This window comes from Schistocerca piceifrons, chromosome 2 (genome assembly GCF_021461385.2).
Source record: "Schistocerca piceifrons isolate TAMUIC-IGC-003096 chromosome 2, iqSchPice1.1, whole genome shotgun sequence".
NCBI classification, from domain to species: Eukaryota; Metazoa; Arthropoda; class Insecta; order Orthoptera; family Acrididae; genus Schistocerca; species Schistocerca piceifrons.
In genome coordinates this window covers 230,524,938-230,541,871 of record NC_060139.1, presented here as the reverse complement: position 1 = coordinate 230,541,871, position 16,934 = coordinate 230,524,938, and positions in this window count along the sequence as shown.

Genomic DNA, 16,934 nt, shown 5'->3' with positions numbered 1-16,934 from the left:
AGACACAGAACCTCTGACTGTTCAGAGGTGTCACTAAATCCGCCCAAAGATGTAAACAACAATGCATGAGCAGTGCCTATTAGACGGAGGGGGTCCGACAGCTGATCAGTTCCAGTCATTCCAACAGGAAGAGGGTACACGGCTCGTGTTGTCTGTAGTTCAGCCATGTCTAGACGGTCAATAACGCGGTTCGATCGCGTCCACATTGTTACTTTGTGCCAGGAAGGGCTCTCAACAAGGGAAGTGTCCAGGCGTCTCGGAGTGAACGAAAGCCATATTGTTCGGATATGCAGGAGATACAGAGAGGCAGGAACTGTCGATGACATGCCTCGGTCAGGCCGCCCAAGGGCTACTACTGCAGTGGATGACCGCTACCTACGGGTTATGGCTAGGAAGAACCCTGACAGCAACACCACCATGTTGAATAATGCTTTTCGTGCAGCCACAGGACGTCGTGTTACGACTCAAACTGTGCGCAATACGCTGCATGATGCGCAACTTCACTTTCGACGTCCATGGCGAGGTCTATCCTTGCAAACACAGCACCATGCAGCGCGGTATAGATGGGCCCAACAACATGCCGAATGGACCGTTCCGGACTGGCATCACGTTGTCTTCAGCGACTAGTGTCGCATATGCCTTCAACAAGGTAATCGTCGGAGACATGTTTGGAGGTAACCCGGTCAGGCTGAACGCCTTAAACACATTGTCCAGTGAGTGTAGCAAGGTGGAGGTTCCCTGCTGTTTTGGGGTGGCATTATGTGGGGCCGACGTACGCAGCTACTAGTCATTGAAGGCGCCGTAACGGCTGTACGATACGCGAATGCCATCCTCCGACCGACGGTGCAACCGTATCGGCTGCATATTGGCAAGACGTTCGTCTTCATGGACGACAATTCGCGCCTCTATCGTGCACATATTGTGAATGAATTCCTTCAAGATAACGACATCGCTCGACTGGAGTGGCCAGCATGATCTCCGACATGAACCCTAACGAACATGCCTGGGATAGATTGAACAGGGCTGTTTGTGGACTACGTGACCCACCAACCGCTCTGAGGTTTCTACGCCGAATCACCGTTGAGGAATGGGACAGTCTGGACCAACAGTACCATGATGAACTTGTGGATAGTATGCCACGACGAATACAGGCACACATCGAAGTGCTATTCGGTATTAGAGGTACTGGTGTGTACAGCAATCTGGACCAGCGCCTCTGAAGGTCTCGCTGTATGGTGGTACAACATGCAATGTGTGGTATTAATGAGCAATAAAAAGAGCGGAAATGATGTTTATGTTGATCTGTATTCCAATTTTCTTTACAGGTTCCGGAACTCTCGGAACCGAGGTGATGCAAAACGATTTTTGATGTGTTTATATTTGCATGGATACCTACATTTTTAGTTCCACAGTACATTTGCGCAAAATTTAAATACGTCAAAGACTATCTAAATGGAAAGATGTTACATTTTTATATATACACAGATATTGTTATTTCCAAGATGGTATAGATATGTTACATTTTGATATATACATGGATTTTATTGCCTAAACGAACTTTTTCTGCAGATATCAGATGTTGTAGCGTATCTAAACCGGGACACGTGAAAGACTGTAATTTTTTTAACTGTTTGTCTTTCTCTTTCTCATAATTTATATTAAGATTAACCTAACAAGATTATACAATATGTGGTATAGAACAATGTTATCTTAGTAATTTCAGTTTTTTAAATGTTGATTTGTTAACTGTTTTCATCATTAATAACTTCTCTTGTTTCGGACGCCTCCATGGTTGGATATTTGAAGGATATGCTCCGTCTTTTGTGTGAAAGAAAACAGTGTAAACTTATATAAAAATGTTTTCAATACAGTGTGTATTACAGGTGTGGAGTGGGGTTTTATTTAGTAGGAGGAAAAACATATATCTATTAAGATTCCCACTGTAAAAATTTTACTTCACGAAGACGATGGACTTATCGACGTGACATGGTCAAAAGAAATTTGTTTATGTAGTAAGAGGGCGGCCACAGAAGAAGATACCGGAGCTGCTACCATTAAGATGAAACGAGGTAAAGCGATAACTTCTGTGGACATTACTCTACAACACATTACTGAGATTTAGTACTGTTACAGATGAATGTAACAACAGCAGCGGTTCGGTCTGCTGCCCTCCCCGCATATCTTCAAAGACTTAACATTATTTATACAAACAAAAAAACTGAATCACATCGCCCCCCTTTCAATGTGACTATGATGAAATACGATTACAGCAATTAAATTCTGGCTTCTTTACGATAAAACCAACTTTTGAAACTGCTGAAAAAACTGTAGCTATTTAGCTCAGTTTATTCTTTTAACATGTATTCATAACATTTTTCTTTGAAAACATTTTAAACGAACAAACTACATTTAAGAAACAGTTGCACAAGTTTATTTTTCTTCCTAAAGAGGCCCGAATTGAGCAGTTTTAACCATTTTTCAACATACAGTCACATCTGATGTCTACAGAAAAAATTTCTTATACCAAAACAACAGTGTGTAGACAAAAATGTAACACCTATATCATCTTGAGAGTAACAAAATCTGTGTATATATAAAAATTTAACGTCTTTCTATTTAGATACTCCGGGAATTGTTTAAAATTTTGTGCAAATATACCATGGAAATAAAAATGTATGTATGCATGCAAACATGTTTACATGTGCTACACTTACAATCTACGTAACCATTGTTGGTAACAGAAAGTAATTTCCTTTTTTGTCCTAGTTTTGTAAAAATTGGAGTTTCACGGCCCTGTAATATACTCTCAGCAGGACAAGTAGTAACGTATTTTAAATAAATATTAACTAAATGGACATCTTCAGATGGGCCCCCTAGGCTAGAAATGCATCATTAAATGAAATAAAAATCACGATTAGTTCAAATGGTTCAAATGGCTCTGAGCACTATGGGACTTAACTTCTGAGGTCATCAGTCCCCTAGAACTTAGAACTACTTAAACCTAACTAACCTAAGGACATCACACACACCCATGCCCGAGGCAAGATTCGAACCTGCGACTGTAGCGGTCACGCGGTTCCAGACTGTAGCGCCTAGAACCGCTCGGCCACCCCGGCCGCCATCACGATTAGTAACTGAAGGCGGTTTGGTTTATTTTTGTATAAAAATAATTTAGTTCTTCAATTTCCAAAATTTTCTGGCAACGTATGGAGAATAATGTGAGTTGAAAACTAAAGGTCTTGAGGTCTAAATCTAAATATGTACATGCGTATTCTGTAAACCATTGTGAAGTGCATGACAGAGGGTTCTTAGCATTGTACCACATGTTACGCTGTGGTCACAGTGGCACCGACGTTGATGGATTCTGCTAAAGACCGACATCGGCCGAAGATTACCGATGTTTCTCAATCAGCACGCTATTATGTGCGTGGACACAATGCAGCCGATCTCACAGCCGGAAATACAAACTTCGGACAACAATCGGTGAAATTCAAATAAATTTATTTTCTTTCGTCGAATAGGCCGACGTATTCATACACGAAATATGGACTGTGAAAAATTAATAAGTTTAGTCCAAGAAAGAAGGAATTTGTGGCATCCTGAGCATGAAAAGTATCTTAATCTGGATATAGCTCGGAATGTATGGACTGAAGTCGAAACTTTATTGGAGACTACAAGTAGGCAAATTCGTAATGAATGTTTTAGTTGTAAATTATACCCTTGAAAAAATATTTTGTTCAAGAGAGAAGCGTAACGCAGCCTTAAGGTTTCTTTCCATTCCAATCGTGTAAGGAACATGGACCTTAGGAACCCGTCAGAAACAGCCACCCTTAGTGACGGTAGAGGTAAGCAGACCCACAGGATTCATCTCCTCGACAAAAGGTCGGTTGGCGTGCATTTTCTGACGCTTACAGCGCCACCCACAATTCCAAATTTAATTACTTTTTTCCTTTCATGGCGTTTTCCCCTCCGTCAATAATATGCTGTTCAAATGTGACGTCATTCTGGATGATGATGATGATGATGATGATTTATAGTGGAGGGCGCTAAACAGCAAGGTCATCAGCGCTCTTGCATTAATGTTATACCAAAGAAGATTTTCACAATTTATGGAATAAGATCAATAAACTGGAAAACTACGTATGATCCCACCACAGGAAACGTAAAGCAACTCCAAGAAGGTGAGGTTCAGAAAAGCCCGTAATAAAGCCCCAGCGAGACACAGTGGGATAACTAAATAAAATTAGGGATAAAATACCTGTAAAGACGCTGTTACAAAGTGGCTGGATGACGACTTAGAAATAATACGTAACCCAGCCACTCTGTGACACATTAAGATCTCACACCCGGGATTTTGCGAAGAATTCCGGGCACCACGCAAAATCTTAAGACACGAACAACGCTCGTCTCGTTATCAGTTAAAATAGAGGGAAAATCCTGTGGGAGACCCAGTTCAACCCTCAGGCCGTCATATAAAACACACTCAGTTAAGATATGTCGTTTTGGCAGCTGTGTCCCGCATCTCTGACATACTGGCGGCTCCCCCCGACGTATGAGGAAGCCATGCGCCAGTAGACAATGTCCCACTGTGAGCCTAGTAAGGGCTACTTCTTCACACCGTCGCAAGCGGAAGGAGGTAATCCAAGGTCGCACTGAAGTCTTAGTGGAACGCAGTTTATTATTCCTCACTTCCAGCTACTGAGACTCCCACCAATATATGGCCTTCCTGGTCACATATGAAGTGACAGCTCCCAGAGGGACTGAACAGAGAGCAGGAGGAGGAAGGGAGCAAGCGTCCTTGGCGGCAGCATCCGCGCTCAGGACAGCAAACAGCTCCGCGTAATAAACTGAAAACTGCTCTGGGCGTCCTATACTGAGGACAACGTCGGGGAACACGACAGCACAGCCGAATAAATCTCCCTGCTTAGAACCATCCGTGTACACAGTAATAAAATCTGGGTGGCTTGTAAAATCTTAAATTTAAGTTTAAAAACATAGTCTGGGGTACAATGCTTCTTGTAAGCAATCAGTTCTTCAAATGGCTCTGAGCACTATGGGACTTTACATCTGTCATCAGTCCCCTAGAACTTTGAACTACTTAAACCTAACTTAACTAAGGATATCACACACATCCATGCCCGAGAGGAATTCGAACCTGAGAACGTAGCGGTCGCGCGGTTCCAGACTGAAGCGCCTAGAACCGCTCGGTCACATCGGCCGGCTCAATCAGTTCGAAAAGCAATCTGGGCCTTGGTAGTAGGCAATGGGATTCCCTACTCCAACCCTGACTTTGTACCTTAATACCACCAACCTGTAATAATTCAAGGCTCTCCCTCGCACGGATCCCAAATGGCTGTGTTGCTTGTGGCCGATGATAGAATGTCCGTTCCAATGGCGGTTGAACAACGTAACTGGAAGCTGGCGATGTAGGAACGGACAATGCCCTATATGATTGGCGTACCACGAGAAGAAGACGTCGACTAGACAGCGGAGGCTCACCAGCTGCTGCACACAAACTAACAACAGAGCTCGTGCGATAGGCGCCTGTTGACAGCCTAATACCCTCGTGGTGAACTGCATCCAGCATTTTAAGGTATGAAGGCCTTGCTGATCCATAAATCTGCCATCCGTATTCAAGCTGGGGTCGCACAAAGGCCTTATAAATTTGGAGTAGACGTGTCCCGTCAGCTACTCAAGACCTATGACTGAAACATTTCAGGCTGTTAAAGGCTTTGAGGCACCTGAGTTTCAGTTCTTTAAGGTGTGGCAACCATGTTAACTTCTCATCAAAGATAAGACCCAGATACTTCACCTTTTCCTTAAAAGTGAGAATGGTGTCCCCCAGTTTCGATGTGGGCAAATTAAACAGACGGCAGGAAAGATTAAAATCAACAGAAACTGTCTTTTCTAATAAGAATTAAAAACCTGTGATGCAAGTCCATTCCTCCAACAGCCTGATCGTCAGCTGCAATTGCCGAGTCGCCGTGGCAAGGCTGGAGGATGCGCAGAAGATGGAGAAGTCGTCCACAAACAAGGAACATATTACTGGACGTCGCACTGTGGTTGTAATACTGTTGACTGCAACGGCAAAAGCCGTGACACTTAAAACACTCCCTTGAGGGACACCATTCTCCTGCTTAAAACCGTCAGACAGGGCATTCCCAACCCTGTATCTAAAATATCTGTCCGAGAGAGCCGGCCAGAGTGGTCGAGCGGTTCTAGGCCCCACAGTTTGGAACCGCGCGACCGCTAGGGTCGCAGGTTCGAATCCTGCCTCGGGCATGGATGTATGTGATGTCCTTAGGTTAGTTAGGTTTAAGTAGTTCTAAGTTATAGGGGACTGATGACCTCAGAAATTAAGTCCCATAGTCCTCAGAGCCATCTTTTTTGTCCGAGAGAAAGGACAATATGAAAGTCAGTAGGCGCCACGGAATCCCCACTGATGGAGCTATGACAAAATATTATGCCTCCAGGTAGTGTCGCAGGCCTTTTCCAAATCGAAGAAAACATTGATAAGGTGATGCTTACGAAGGAAAGCTTGTTGAATTGCAGCTTCGAGCAGGGTCAGGTTATCGAGAGTGGAGCGATACCTCCTGAACCCACACTGGGAGTGACTGATTAGGGTCCTGGTTTCAAGAATACACACAGGGCGCCGATTGACCCTAGGCTCGATAGTCTTTCCTATGCAGCTTGTCAGGCTAATACTACAATAATAACCAGGGTCTGTCTGATCCTTTCCTTGTTTTAAAATTGAGATAAAAATAGATTCTTTCCAAGAGTTGGGAAAGTCGCCAGTTATCCAGATTTTATTGAAGAGCTGGAGGAGGACTTCCTTCAACTGTTGGTCCAACTGTTGCAACATGCTGTTGGTTATCAGGTCGTTTCCTGGGGTCGTATCACAAGCAACTGACAATGCAGAATCCAGCTCCCACAGAGAGAGAGACTGGTTGTATTTTTCCATGTTGGTGGAATGGAAATCAAGATCAACCTTCTCCTGAGCCTCCCGATATCGATGGAAGGTGGGATCTTGGCTGGAATCAGCCGTAATGGATTTATATGATTCAGCCATTGTCTGAGCTATGTCCATCCTCGATGTTACAAGAGACCCCTGTATTCATGCAGCTGCTATTGGCAGTTAAGAGTTGTGCCTTGAGATCCTCCTGATGGCTTCACCAAAATTTACTTGCGGATGTGGACTCATTGATGGAGTTCAGGAACTCTTGCCAGGACCTCTGCTTACTCTCCCGAATTATTCTCCTCGCCTTTGCACGTGCCATTCGAAGTTTGCAAGATTGGCATCTGTAGGGCATCAATTGAATCTGCGCATAGCTGCCCTCCTGTGCCTGATTGCAAAACGATACTCATCGTTCCACCAAGGGACTGGTCGCCTCCTAGGCACTTCCACAGGCTTTGGGATGGATGCATCAGCGGCATGGTGAATCACAACTGTAATGTGATCCACCCAGTCCTGGATGCCGTCACATTGTTTGAAAACAGCTAACTGCCTGTAAAGCATCCAGTTAGCCTTCTTGAATAACCATCTCGCTCGCTTTCTTCCAGGATCTGCTCCATCAGGCAGACGGATCCAAATAGGGAAATGATCACTACCATCAAGGTCATCGTCCACTGCCCACTGAGCAGTGCCCACAAGAGCTGGCGAGCAGAAGGAGAGGTCTATGGCTGTAGACGAACCTGTAGCGGTGCTAAAATGTGTGGCTTGACCATGTTCAGCAGTATAAGATCTGTTGTGTGTAGCATATCCTCAAGTACCTGACCCTTGGGGCATGTGGTGTTAGAACCCCATAGTGCACTGTGTGCATTGAAGTCCCCCAAAAGGAGAAAGGGTTAGGGTAGTGAATCAAGAAGATGAATGAGAACCTCACTTTTTCAAGAGGTGGTAAGCCACAGAGCACACTGTGTTGTCAACATAGGCTATTATCCGAACAGCAACCACTTGGAGTGTTGTTGTTAAGGGAATAGGTGAGGAGTGAAAAGTATCCTTTACGAAAACTGCAACTTCACCTTTTCCAATCTCACCAGTAAGGTCATCGTTTCTATAAAGGTGATAGCCTCCATGTAGAGAAGTGTCAGTCTCTTTAAAATGAGTCTCTTAAAGGCAGAGGCAAAAGGGTTATATCCTGTACAACGAGTCTCAGTTCCTCCAGATGGGTCTGGTATCCATTTATATTCCATTCGAGTATGGGAGCCATTTCATCAATGTGGTCTTCATTTACCCCTGTCTTTGCACTGGGGTGATGAGGCTCTCGCAGAGCGAGGTGGGATGTTAGGGCTGACTGAGTCTGGTGATGAGATATCAAAATCCATGATGCTGTCATCATCAGCTAGACATTCCAAAATGACATCTGATGGCGCCTGGGTCAGCTTGTGACCCGAATATTGAGATTCTTTCTGTGCTCCCTTTCCCAGCGAGGATTAGGGGGAGAGGGGGCGATGAGAGCCTTTCTTTGAAGAAACTTGGCGTTGAGAGGCACTCTGCTTTTGGGGTGACTTCAGGCTGTGCACTGTGGAAGCTTTACTGGTCTCTTCCGTCATAGCTGTCTGGATCTCTATGTCTTTCACTTTACTTTGGCACATAGGTTCAGGTGCTAGAGGTGGATAATGGAACACTGGACGTCGTGTAAGTCGAGGTGTCGACCTCAGTCACAGGTTTCTGCACCTACGAAGCACGAAGCATAAGAAGTGGCAAAGACAGGGGGTTTCATCGCCTGATAGTCCTTTTTGGCTTCTGCATAGAGGATCCGCTTGGTCACTTTGAGTTCCTGAATTTTGCGTTCCTCTGCAAAAACAGGGCAGGCTCGGCTCCAGACTGGGTGGCTCCCAGAGCAGTTAATGCAGACTGCTGGAGATGGACAGCCTCTCCACACTTCCCACAAGTCGCTTCGCCTCTGCAACTCAGCATTGTATGGCCAAAACACTGGCATTTGAAGCATCGCATAGGGTTAGGTACACAGGGCTGAACCCTAAGTTGGAGGAAACCGGCCATGATGTGTGCAGGTAGCATTGGAAATTGGAGGCCACAGTAAAAGTGGCAGTCTTCTCAGTGTCTCCATTGTTCTTGCATGTCCTTTGTTCCACATTGTTGATCCCCTGTGGTGCTCATTCTTGTTTGAGTTCAGCAACATCTATATCCATAATATCACGGCACGTTACCACACCTTTGCTGGAGTTAAGGGGTTATGCAACTCAACAATGATGTTGTACTCACCCAATTGCTGTGACTTCTTAAGGAGTTGCACCTGCTTAGCCCGATTAGTCTCAACAAGTAAGGAACCATTTCGCAACCACTTAATAGACTTTAGGGTACCAGCCAGCCCTTCTAAGCCTTTATGGATATAGAAGGGGGGCACTTTCCTCCTTCCCCTTGATAACTACAAAGGCATTGCGATTCATGACTCCTTGAACCCCATTACTGACAACAAGTTGATTATCAGGAGGACTAACCTCCCTCATTCTTTTTGGTGAGTGGGTGTTAGAACTCCCAGGCAGTACACCCTTCACGCTGGGATGAGAAGAAGAAGATTTCGAGGGTTCCATCTCGGTCCCATGAGCAGCTAGGGAAGTAAGGGTCCACTCAAAAAAAGAAAATATGTGTGAAATCTTATGGGACTTAACTGCTAAGGTCATTAGTCCCTAAGCTTACACACTACTTAACGTAAATTATCCTAGGGACAAACACACACACCCATGCCCAAGGGAGGACTCGAACTTCCGCCGGGACTAGCCACACAGTCCATGATTGCAGCGCCCCTGACCGCTCGGCTAATCCCGCGCGGCGGGTCCACTCAGACACAGCCCTGCATGCCTGAGTAAGCTTTATACAACTGAGGTGCGGCACGTTCTCCAGAGGTTGCCTGCTAACGACTGTTCCACCTCAACAGCCATGCATCTCATCAGCGCGCAGTACACTTTGAGACTGAGGTTTTTTAATAGAGTTTTATTCCATACTCGCGATCTGGATGGTCAAGCCAAGGTCCCCATTCCGAGGTGACACACACCGTTCCACCGCCGCGCAGCACAGTGGTCACTGAAGCATGGCGGCGCTTACCAGTCCCCAGCTCAGGAATCCCGGCGTCGTCAAGCTCGTACTCAGCAAACAAATCCTGAGCCCCTAAGGGCGTCATTCTGGAGGAGTGTTTCTCTTCCTATAGCGCTTTGAAATTGGAACTTTAGTTATGGACAACCTGCATATGTGAGAGACCATCGAAACTTTTATATATTCAACTGGAAAGAGATCACACGGTAGATATAACCGTTACAGATGTCCATAGCTTTCGTAAACACATTTACAAAGCTAGGTGAAAAATTCTACCGAAATTTTCTAAAAGTATTCAGGAGGTTCATGTTTTTCTGAACTCATTGTGAAAACTACAGACGAGGCGGATTTGTTGTCACATTATGAAGCTCAAGAACGACGTAATACTTTGCGAAGCTGAAAACCAGAAAACACTTAAGTCAGTACCGAGCAGGTGGCGCAGTGGTTATCACACTGGACTCGAATTTGGGAGGATGACGGTTCAACCCCGCGTCCGCTCCTCCTGGTTTATGTGTTCCTTGACTTCCCTAAATCGCTTCAGGCAAATGCTGGGATGGTTCCTTTGAAAAGGGCACGGCCGACTTCCTTCCCTAATCCGATGCGACCGATGACCTCGCTGTTTGGCCCCCTCCCCCAAATCAACCAACCAACCAACTTAGACAGTGTGACACAATATTTATATGTTGACAGAACTTTCAAGTATTGTACACAGTTTTTTGTCACCTATTTACAGTCTATGGGCTTGTTAATGGACATTATATTCCAACAAGCTTTTCTTTCTTGAACGATAAGAAAACTTCACGTTATCACCATGTCTCTTCAACAATTGTTGATAAATGTGATAACCTTTGTCTGAAATTATCTCTGTCAACGGAGTTTTCAGACTTCGAAGGAAGCGTAACGAAAGCTGAAAGTGATTTTTGGACTAAGGTTGTAAATTTCATGTAACACAGAGCTCTCGTGGCAAAGCATACATACGTTGGGACTTGCACATGACTACTATTTCTTAAATTGAAATCGGGAAGTTTCTGTCTTATACAGGGTGCACATTAATAAAACCGACAAACTGCAGGTACTGATTCCTGAATGCAAATGGAGGAAGAAAGATCCTATGAACACGTGTCCGGAAATGCATCGTTGCCACAGCAGATGGCGCTGACAAATGACAGTTCCTTTGCCCACGTACCGTGAATTCCTTGTGAGTTGCAGGCATTTTGATTGATGCAGCGTACTATAAGCTGTAGAATGGTCCGGTATCCATGTCGGGAACAAGCTGAAATCGTGTTTGTGTACGGCCAAGCAGATGGAAATGGTCGAGAGGCAGCACGACTATATCAAAACAAGTACCCTCACAGACACCAACCACATCAAACAACATTACGAGTTCTTTTTGGGCGTTTCTTTGATCATGCGGCCTTTCAGAGCGAAAAACGTGTAGGGAGGCGGCGGACTGAGGGTACAACAGATTTGGAAATTTGTGGTAAAGTTCTATGGTACCAAACTGCTGAGGTCATCAGACACTACGCTTAGACACTACTTAGTCTAGCTGAACCTAACTTACGCTAAGGACAACACACACGCCTATGCCCGAGGGAGGACTCGAGCCTCCGACGAGGGGAGCCGCGCGAACCGTGCAAGGCGCCTGAGACAGCACAGCTACCCCGCGCGGCGCAGATTTGGAGGACCGGGTTCTACAGGATACTGAGACGAACCCTAGTTCAAGTTCCAGACAAGTGGCCCCCCAACATGGTGTAAGCCGAAGTACGATTATGTGTATCCTGCATGATAACCGCTACTATCCCTATCACCTGCAACTCACAACACACAACACATCGCCATCTACCATAGCAACGATTCATATCTGCACACATGTTCATAGGACCTTTTTTCCTCAATTTACAGTAAGGAATCCGTCCCTACAGTTTGTCGGTTTTATTAATGTCCACCGTGTATATTTGGTTTGCCAATGCTAATATGTTTGGTGACTGATTGGTTGAAGACTTCGTTTCAGTGATGCCCGTGTGTGAAAAACTACAAACTTTCTGCGACTACACGGTACATATTTATATAGGCAAATACACGATATTTCCTCCATCCAAGTGGGCAGATCTAAGTTGCAGTAGGCAGCAACCACCAATACTTGCGAAAGTTTCCACATCAAGCACAATAATCAGTTCTACTCCTGCACTCTTGATTTCTTGAAGTACTGGTGCAAATTCAACTCGACTTCAAAATTGCAGTCAAATCCTCAACAAACGAAAAGAATGAAAGATCTTATCAGGATTTAAAATTCGTGAAGCAAGAGGTGCAGACTTCAAAGATGGAAAAATCACAAGTAGGTAATATGTGAAATTAGTTTCTTATAAAGTAAAACCTGAGAAAGTTCACCTCCATGTGGTACAGCCTGGGTAATGGTAAACGAACTGGTGCTAAAATAACTAATTCATATTTGAGCAATAGCAGTATGTTAGGGGCATATTTTCATATTACTTACGACGGAAAAACGTTTTACAGCTTCGACCAGAAGTATGTCTGTTACTAAATGCATTGAACGGGAGGACTGTGTTCCTTCCTGACCACGAGAAGCTTAGGTCCGGGACCCGACAGTATACAGAGGACGACGGTTCAACCCCGCGTCCAGCTATCCTGATTTAGGTTTTCCGTGATTTCCCTAAATCGCTCCAGGCAACCGCTGGGATGGTTCCTTTGAAAGGGCACGCCGACTTCCTTTCCCGTCGTTCCCTAATCCGATGAGACCGATGACCTCGCTGTTTGGTCTCCTCCCTCAAACAACCGAACCCCAAGTATACAGAGAATGGTCACAGGTTGCTTGAACCCTGGGAGAGTGTCACAGAGATGTTGAAAGAACTGAACTGGCAGACGCTTGTAGACTTACGTAAACTATTCCGAGAAAGCCCAGTTACAAAGTTTCAAGAAGTGGCTTTAAATCGTGGCACTACCAAAAAACCCCTACACATCGCTCCCTTAGGGATCGTGAGGACAACATCGGATTAATTACAGCATGCATAGAGGCATTTAAACATTCCTTCCGTGCACCATACGTGGGAAACGTACAAGAAGCCTTAAAATCCACAGCGCCTGACAGATAGTCTACCCTCTGACCTGTGACACCATGTGGCCACTGTGAGCCTTTCAGTTCAAAATTCAAAACGTCAAATAAACAAATGGGTTTTATTTTTAAAATAAGATGTATTTTCGTATGAAATATTTTTTATTATAGTTGCAAACATCTCTAAAAATTTGTCATAATCTCTTATTATGGGATTATGACGGCTGTACCCTTAAATGTAGGCGAGTAAAACCAATGTAATAGCAAAGTAGAGCTTTTACTGTAATATGACGTCGTTTTGTATTTCTCTGTATAATCGGTGGTTAAGGACTGCACTCACAGATCCTGTTTATTTTACAACAATGTCACGGAATGTGATTAATTTTTAACAAACAGTTGTCATTACAAGGCGTAGTATAAGAAATACGCATGTGATCTCATGACATTGCCTTTAAAGTATCATTCGGTAATAACCTTTACAGGATACTTCCTACCTCTTCGTTAACACCTAGGCCATAGTGCTAATATATTTGTCTGGAGCGGTAACAAACACTCTACTGTGGTAACTGTTTAGTTATTTTTGTTGTTGTTGTTGTTGTTGTTGTTGTTGTGGTCTTCAGTCCTGAGACTGGTTTGATGCAGTTCTCCATGCTAGTCTATCCTGTGCAAGTTTCTTCATCTCCCAGTACCTACCGCAACCTACATCCTTCCGAATCTGCTTAGTGTATTCATCTCTTGGTCTCCCTCTACGATTTTTACCCTCCACGCTGCCCTCCAATCCTAAATTGGTGATCCCTTCATGCCTCAGAATATGTCCTACCAACCGATCCCTTCTTCTAGTCAAGTTGTGCCACAAACTCCTCTTCTCCCCAATTCTATTCAATACCTCCTCATTAGTTATGTGATCTACCCATCTAATCTTCAGCATTCTTCTGTAGCACCACATTTCGAAACCTTCTATTCTCTCCCTGTCTAAACTATTTATCGTCCATATTTAACTTCCATACATGGCTATTCTCCATACAAATACTATCAGAAACGACTTCCTGACACTTAAATCTATACTCGGCGTTAGCAAATTTCTCTTCTTCAGAAACGCTTTCCTTGCCATTGCCAGTCTACATCTTATATCCTCTCTACTTCGACCATCATCAGTTATTTTGGTCCCCAAATAGCAAAACTCCTTTACTACCTTAAGTGTCTCGTTTCCTGAGCTAACTCCCTCAGCGTCACCCGACTTAATTCGACTACATTCCATTATCCTCGTTTTGCTTCTGTTGATGGTCATCTTATATCCTTCTTTCAAGACACTGTCCATTCCGTTCAACTGCTCTTCCAAGTCCTTTGCTGTCTCTGACAGAATTACAATGTCATCAGTAAACCTCAAAGCTTTTATTTCTTCTCCATGGACTTTAATATTTTTATAATTGAAAAATTTTGTTTAATTGTACCATATTTGTATAAACTATTGCACGTAACAAATTAAATGTTGCATTGTAGTAAATGAATCACACCTAGTATAAACTTCTAAAAAAATAAAGTAAAACGATATCAAAGCTTGGTACATTGGTTTTAGTATGATGCATAATAAAGAGTCTATATAAGAATGTATAAAAAACGTAATAATTATTTCTTATTGATAAATATATAGGTAATTATTCGACTCTCATACCAAAGAAGAGTTACGCTTTTCGTTTATTAGTTTTAGTAATAATGACCTTTCGTTGTTCTCATGTCCTGGTGAGAAGACGTACAAGCGAAGTGCTGTAATCGCCAGAGGTCGCCCAATAACATAGAACGACAGCTTGGTCACGATACGTCCGATCTCATTCGTCAGTGTTTGGCGAGCAGGTTAGGTCAGATTATAATCTAGTCTATGTATGAAGTACGTTAGATTTTAACTGCCATGGGTGGGATGGATACCACGACGCCTCTGGGTTTGGAGACGAGTGTTGCAATGCGGCGTTTGCTATTAAAAAGATGCCGAATGAGTTATATCTGCCTCAAAGAGAACGTCACAAGTGCTGTACTCTCTGTCTTCAGTTATTGGGATTAGCAGACAAGTTTTACGAAATACACTTGTATTACAAAAATGTGTAGTTTCAGTGATACACCGCACTAAGGATCTCTCCAAAACACGTTGTTCAGATTATGGTTTATTATGCTATAGTGGCTACTTCGATGTATAAACGTTTTGCCAATGAGGATACGAGCATATAATAGTTAATTTACCTGGTGAAAGTAGATGTTTCTATTATACACTGAAGAGTCAAAGAAACTGGCACCTCTACCTAATAGCGTGTAGGGCCCCCCGCGAGCACACAGAAGTGCCGCAACACGACGTGGCATGGACTCGACTAATGTCTGACGTAGTGCTGGAGGACACTGACAGCAAGAATCCTGCGGGGCTGTCAATCAATCCGTAAGAGTAGGATGGGGTGGAGATCTTTACTGAACAGCACGTTGCAAGGCATCCCAGATATGGTCAATAATGTTCATGTCTGGGGAGTTTGGTGGCCAGCGGAAGCGTTTAAACTCAGAAGAGCCTGGAGCCACTCCATAGTAATTCTGGATGTGTGCGGTGTCGCATTATCCTGCTGGAATTTCCCAAGTCCCTCTGAATGCACAATGGACATGAATGGATGCAGAGGATCAGACAGTATGCTTACGTACGTGTCACCTGTCAGAGTCGTATCTAGACGTATCGGGGGTCCCACATCACTCCAACTGCACATGCCCCACACAGTTACAGAGCCTCCACCACCTTGAACAGTCCCCTGCTGACATACAGGGTCCATGGATTCATGAGTTTGTCTCCATACCCGTACACGTCCATCCGCTCGGGACGATTTGAAATGAGTCTCGTCCGACCAGGCGACATGTTTCCAGTCATCAACAATCAAAAATCAGTGTTGGCGGGCCCAGGCGAGGCATAAAGCTTTGCATCGTGCAGTTATCAAGGGTACACGAGTGGGCCTTCGGCTCCGAAAGCCCATATCGATGGCGTTTCGTTGAATTGTTCGTACGCTGACACTTGTTGATGGCCCAGCACTGAAATCGGCAGCAATTTGCGGAAGGGTCGCACCTCTGTCGCGTTGAACGATTCTCTTCAGTCGTTGTTGGTCCCGTTCCTGCAGGATTTTTTTCCGGCCGCAGCGATGTCGGAGATTTGTTGTTTTACCTGCTTCAGGATATTCACGGTCACTCGTGAAATGGTCGCATGGGAAAATCCTCACTTCATTCCTACCTCGAAGATGCTGTGTCCCATCGCTCGTGCGCCAGCTATAACACGACATTCAGCCTCACTTAAGTGTTGATAACCTGCCATTGTAGCAGCAGTAACCGATCTAACAACTGTGCCAGACACATGTCTTCTATAGGCGTTGCCGACTGCAGCGCCATATTCTGCATGTTTACACATTTACCTCTGTATTTGAATACGCTTGCCTATGCCAGTTTCTTTGGCGAATGAATAAAATTTGTGTGTGAGTACGCAAGTACTATTTAATTAATGAAAAGTAGATTTGTGGTTCCACAACAGCTCACTTTATTCTGAAAACGGTGTGTATTAATGCAATACTGGCAGTAGATATATCCGGATAATCAGATTCTAGTACTGGAAACTTCACTGCCCTTTGAACAATTGCCCAGTGGATCTGAGAAAGGACGTAATAAGATTTCTGGTGAGAGTATTAGTTCATTCAGTGTAACTTTTAATAAAGAAAATCAACTCTATTAAAATATGTTTTAGGGCACTTGCACGAAGCATAGCTCCAAAATTCGGTATAGAATAAATTAAAAATTTTATAG